The sequence below is a fragment of the Papio anubis genome, chromosome 10 (genome assembly GCF_008728515.1).
Source record: "Papio anubis isolate 15944 chromosome 10, Panubis1.0, whole genome shotgun sequence".
Lineage (NCBI taxonomy): Eukaryota > Metazoa > Chordata > Mammalia > Primates > Cercopithecidae > Papio > Papio anubis.
This window is the reverse complement of record NC_044985.1, coordinates 52756520-52762519: the sequence shown is the minus strand read 5'-3', so window position 1 is coordinate 52762519 and position 6000 is coordinate 52756520. Positions and strand designations below refer to the sequence as shown.

Sequence of the window (6000 nt, the reverse complement as noted above, 5' to 3'; positions counted from 1 at the left end):
TTGTGCAAGGCTGTTTCAGATGTTCTTTTAGGGTATTTGTCTCCACAAAACTCTATGGCTGGGCCAGGAGCATCTGGAGCCTGCAACCAGGGATTTTTCCAAGAGTAATCTTTTATATTGAGGGGGAAAGTTTAAAGGTATTTTTTTTTTTTGTCTTGTTATGTTTTTAAGTAAGTTTTCACAACTACAGGCCTGTAAAAAATAAGGGTCGGGATAGCCCGAATTCCAGGCTTCTTGCTGGGCCCACTCTGCTCAATTTGCCTCTCCTTCAAAGGTGAATCAGCACTTTCCAAGGCCTGTTGACACCCTCAGAGGGTTTCCCAAGCACACTCTGTGTTTGGGGTTATTGCTCTGAGTATATTTCTCATATGTCACTGAACTGTGCTTAGGCTGCCCTCAGGGACATTGACCCTTAGGCAAATAGATAATGTTCTCGAAAAGGCTTGAATTCTGTTCAGTGCTTTAGAATGATGAAAACTGAGGTTGGAAAAGGTTGTGAAACCTTTTGACTCTCCACAGTGGAGTCCATTATTTCCTCTGGCTTCCTCCAATTCACGTTCACGGGTAAGTAACTTATACTTGTCTCTGCAAATTCATTCCCTCTTCCCTTTAACTCTCACTTTGTGGGGTGTAGTGTTTCTGATTTATTAAAGATTGGTCTCTTGTCCTGTGTAAATAACGCTACAATACTTGGATAGAAACTTTCAGGATGCATTAATTATTTCATAACATTGTACACAATACAGATGACTCTTGGTTGCTGTCTTCTTTATAGTAATGCTAGTTCATGCATCAATCTCTTGAGAGAGAGAGTGAGAGAGAGAGTGTGTGTGTGTGAGAGAGAGTGTGTGTGTGGTGTACATGGGTGTGCGGTACAAATGACCAAATAGATTGAATAATCTGCTCAAAGTAAAAATACCAGTGGGCTTCTTTTTTAACTTGGCGTTATGAAAGCACAATTCTGTTTGCTCTGATAATCACAAATTCAATGATCACAAATTCTACCCTTGAAAGCTGGTTTGATACAGAACGACACCGACTTTATCTTTTCTCCAACACCGTACTCATTTCCTCATTCTCCCGGTTTTCAAAAATATAAGTACTGAAGAAAAATTAGCTGTGGATACATGTTTAGAGGGGAGAAAGTTGGTTTCTAGGACTTAATTTCAGCTTTTGGGTTACCCAAGCCAGTGGGAATCACATATCGCTAATGACTTGAGCACAGAGATCAAATATTATTTACACATCACACACAGAATAAAAGACAGTATTGGTCAACATTTTTGAGGGGGAATAGCTTTTTAGAGATGTTAGAGACAAATTATAGTGGTTATAACCTAAAACTTTAATATTCTGATCTAGTAGTGGTTATTATTAAATATTTGAAGTGATAACTTATTTACGAGCTCTTGTTTAACAGAAGTTCTTTTCTATGGGCAACCACATCCCCTCACTGCTTACCCCCTCACCTTGGTTCTCCCTGCTGTGCTCTGTAACACTGTGATTGCCTCTGATTGAAGCCTCCGTTTCCCTGTCTGGGAGCTTCTGTTTACACTCCTACCCACTCTAGTTGCAAGCCCCTTGAATAATTTTCTTTTCCTAGTACCAAGAATAATGGTGACAAATATTAGTGGATGACTCCTAAAAATTGATTAAGAAGCTATTTAGGGGGAAAAATGCCCATTTTGTGGTTTTAAAATGCTACAATTGCCATAAAATGCCCAAGTTTCATTGCAGAAATCAAATACTGGAGTTATGCTTTGCTTGGTCAAGAGGAAAGAACTGTACATTTAGAGACAAAGAATCGCTGTGGCAGTTAACTTTGTTGTTACATTCTATTTTTTTCCTAAGCAATTCTTTAGTCCTCTACCTCAGTAGTGCCTCTGAAAAAAGGACTTATGTGGCCAATGGGATCACGTGTATTTATTTCCCTTCTCTATCAGCCATAGCCCTCAGGGCTGGAAGGGCCTCATTTTAGTCTATCCCCAGACAGGGTGTCCCACAGTGTTGACACACAGCATCAACCTACAGTGAGCTTATCTGGAAAATAATGCTTTTCTATTTTCCTTGTTTCTTAGCGTATATTAATGTTTCTTTCCTCCTTTAATGATCTTTCAGATAAAGAAATCGTTTGCTGAGCTGATAATAACAAAGGTGTCCTACCTACATTTTTAAATGTCAGCAGTGAAAGATGTTTTAAGGGTTTTTTTTAAAAAAAAAAAAAAAGAAAAGAAAACTGTAGCTTAGAAAAGACATCCAAATTGAAGAGGAGCAGGGGCAATTCTGTTCTCTCAGAGCAGCTCTGTGAAGGGAGAGTTTGTGGGGCTGGAGTCTTGAAAGGCTTTACTGAGGGCAAGACTTCACAAGAGAAAAGCCACAGAGGGACCCTTGCATGATCAGACTATTCAGTGTGATGTGGGGCATGGTGGGGGGAGGTGCTCTCCACTCCCAGGCCTGGCCTGGTTCCCCTCACTGTCCTCAGCTCCCCAATGGCTTTGAGAGCATTCAGATTCTTCCTACCATCTTGATCTGAATGTGGAAAAAACTCTTCCTCCTTAATTAAGTCTAGAAAAGGTCAACATGTTTCAAAAAATAGCATTTGGGTGAAAATTAAATGGAAAGTGGAACAAATCTCTGCAGAGAAAATGAAAAACCCTAGAACACAGACAGAGCCACCTCTGCCTCTTGGTCTGGTGGGATTTCTATTCTTCTCAAACCGATTTCCTAACCTCTCTGGGTGTGGGCTCCAAGTCCCAAGCCTTATCAGGGGAACTATTTAAAGTATAAGTTTGATCATAATCTTTTCTTACCTAAAGACTTCATCAGCTTCCCATGGCCTTTTGGATAAGGTCCCAAGTTCTCAGTGGTAAGGATCATGAGGCCCCAAAGGATCAACCAGCCACATCCTCCCAAGTTGCCCATCCGCCTCCCCAAGATTCACTGGGCTCCTTCAGCCTTGGACCCGGCTGCCCTGTCTCTTGCATCTGGGCCTTTGCATGTGTCCTTCCCTGCCTGGACTGCTCTTCCCTCTCCTCTTCCCATGGCAAACTTGCTCTCATCTTCAATGTCTCATGCTAAGCACTTGCTCCAGAGCCTTCTATAGCTCTCTAGACAAGGCAGCTCCTCTGCACGAGGACCCAGGAGATGCCTGTATTTCCCCTTTCCTCACTGCCATCCTGCTTGATGCCTAATTTCCCAGATATTGTCTGTCTTCCCTGCCACATTGTAAGTTCCATGAGGGTAGGGCTGGTTGGAGGGCTGGTGCTCCACACAATTTTTAGGGTAGGTAAATCAGGACCTCAGAGATTTCTTCCTGGGCCTCAGGCTGCCCTGAACTGATCTCACAGTACAGGGTTGACATTTTCTGCAAAGAGCTATATAGTGAATATTTTAGGTACGGGAGACAGAAAGGGTCATACAGTCTGTCATTGGAGCACAGAAGCAGCCAAAGACCATAGAAAATGAAGGGGTGTGACTGTATTCCCATAAAACTGTATTTACAAAATAGGATGGTAATAGTATCTTTCAGCCCAGAAGAATTCAGCTCTGGAGACACCTTTTCTCAGCCCTGACCCCCCTTTTTTTTTCTTCAATTCTTCTACAATAACAATAGCCAGTTGCTAGCATTGATCCCAGCCACTGGTGAACGTCAGCCTGTCCATCTTTTGCTCCAGGCTGACATCCCCACCAGTTCACACTAGCAGCCTTGCTGTAGTGTCCAGTAGTGGGCACTGATATTTTATGCTCTCAGGATCTTTGATTTCTTCCTGGCCTGGCTTGTAGAACCCTGTATCTCCTCCAATTTTGGCAGCCTCAGGACCTTTGTGGTACTGCTCATTTGGGCCCATTTTTATTTATTTATTTATTTTTTATTGTACCTTAAGTTATAGGGTACATGTGCACAATGTGCAGGTTTGTTACATATATACACATTTGCCATGTTGGTGTGCTGCACCCATTAACTCGACATTTACATTAGGTATATCTCCTAATGCTATCCCTTCCCCTTCCCCCCACCCCACAACAGGCCCCAGTGTGTGATGTTCCCCTTCCTGTGTCCAAGTGTTCTCATTGTTCAGTTTCCACCTATGAGTGAGAACATGTGGTGTTGGGTTTTTTTGTCCTTGCAATAGTTTGCTGAGAATGATGGTTTCCAGCTTCATCCATGTCCCTACAAAGGACATGAACTCATCCTTTTTTACAGCTGCATAGTATTCTATGGTGTATATGTGCCACATTTTCTTAATCCAGTCTGTCATTGATGGACATTTGGGTTGGTTCCAAGTCTTTGCTATTGTGAATAGTGCCACAATAAACATACGTGTGCATGTGTCTTTATAGCAGCATGACTTATAATCCTTTGGGTATATACCCAGTAATGGGATGGCTGGGTCAAATGATATTTCTAGTTCTAGATCCTTGAGGAATCGCCACACTGTTTTCCACAATGGTTGAACTAGTTTACAGTCCCACCAACAGTGTTAAAGTGTTCCTGTTTCTCCACATCCTCTCCAGCACCTGCTGTTTCCTGACTTTTTAATGATTGCCATTCTAACTGGTGTGAGATGGTATCTCATTGTGGTTTTGATTTGCATTTCTCTGATGGCCAGTGATGATGAGCATTTTTTCATGTGTCTGTTGGCTGCATAAATGTCTTCTTTTGAGAAGTGTCTGTTCATATTCTTCGCCTACTTTTTGATGCGGTTGTTTTTTTCTTGTAAATTTGTTTGAGTTCTTTGTAGATTCTGGATATTAACCCTTTGTCAGATGAGTAGATTGTAAAAATTTTCTCCCATCCTGTAGGTTGTCAGGCCCATTTTTAAGGTCAAAGTACTAGGTTCTCTCAAATGACCATCTAGCTGATGGTTTCTCTTCCCCATTCACTCCTCTCCAGCAGTGAGGTCTTTCAGAATGCTGTTGTTAGAGTCTAAGGTAGAAAAATCTTTGATATATTTTTACCAGCAATGGTCAGGAGACTGTCCTCTAATGTGTGTATCTGTGTTGATAAGATTACATATTTTATCAAGAGAAAACTTCAACCCTGAATAGTTAAACAGAAGCACATGTAGTGTGCAGGTTATAGACTTAGCAGAGAGGAACACTGGAGTTGGTGTGAACAATTAAGAATTATTGGGGGATTCTATGATTAGGTGGCCAAAGTCTGCCAACTAGTGCTTAGACATCTCGATTTCCTACTTTTTACTCCTAGATTCCCTTAAGTTTATTGGAAGATACATTTTTCTGGAATGCCTTGAAAATTCTCAGTCTGTTTCTGAAGAGATTTTGGGGAGGTTAAAATAATTTAATATATTAAATTGCACAGCAAAAATGAAATAACATTGAATCTTATTTTCAACTATGAGTTTTCTTGTGTTAGTTTAAGTAAAATTTCATTATTGAAAATTTGTTAAGAAACACTAATTAAAGCGTCCTGCAATGTATGAAACTCAAATCAAGTTATTAGGTTAGGTGCTAAAAAAGTGTTACAGCTAATGGCTGAGAGAGTAGATTTAGATGACATTATATCTGCTTATAATCAGTGAGGAAAAATAATGTGGCAAAATACTATGGTACTCTTAAATCATAGAAAGTACCGAATGAGGAGGAGCTACGCTCTCAAGAACCTGCAAAACAAATATGTTTATCACCAAAAACCAGATTCCCACTGCATTTCCAGAGTTTCCGAGACTGGCAGCCATGTCCTCCAGCATCTGCTGTACAAGTTTCCCACCATCTCATCTAATAAAAAAAAAAAAAAGAATTCACCAGTGGGAGAAAACATGGTCTAATAATATATGTCAGGTATATGTTATTCTACATTCATAATGATACAAGGCAATTTGTCTAATATTCAATTCTGAAAACATTGTCTTTTGTGGCAAATATCACAGGCAAGGCTTTCATTTATTCTTTCTAGTAATTTTGGTTTTTCAGTGGACTTTCCCAAACTTACTGTTATAAAATTCCCAGTGTTTTTGTGGGTACTTGCAAGTAATTAAG

The 6000-nt window shown here is 40.5% G+C and overlaps 1 protein-coding gene across 1 annotated transcript in view; it reads left to right on the top strand.

Moving 5' to 3' along the window:
- Positions 1–200: 200 nt before the first annotated feature.
- ABCB11 (ATP binding cassette subfamily B member 11) overlaps positions 201–6000 on the top strand; it is a 112652-nt gene continuing 106852 nt past the window's right edge. The window contains exon 1 of the mRNA XM_009182379.4: positions 201–564. The gene's annotated coding sequence lies outside the window, so the exon portion shown is untranslated. The remainder of the gene's footprint in view (positions 565–6000) is intronic.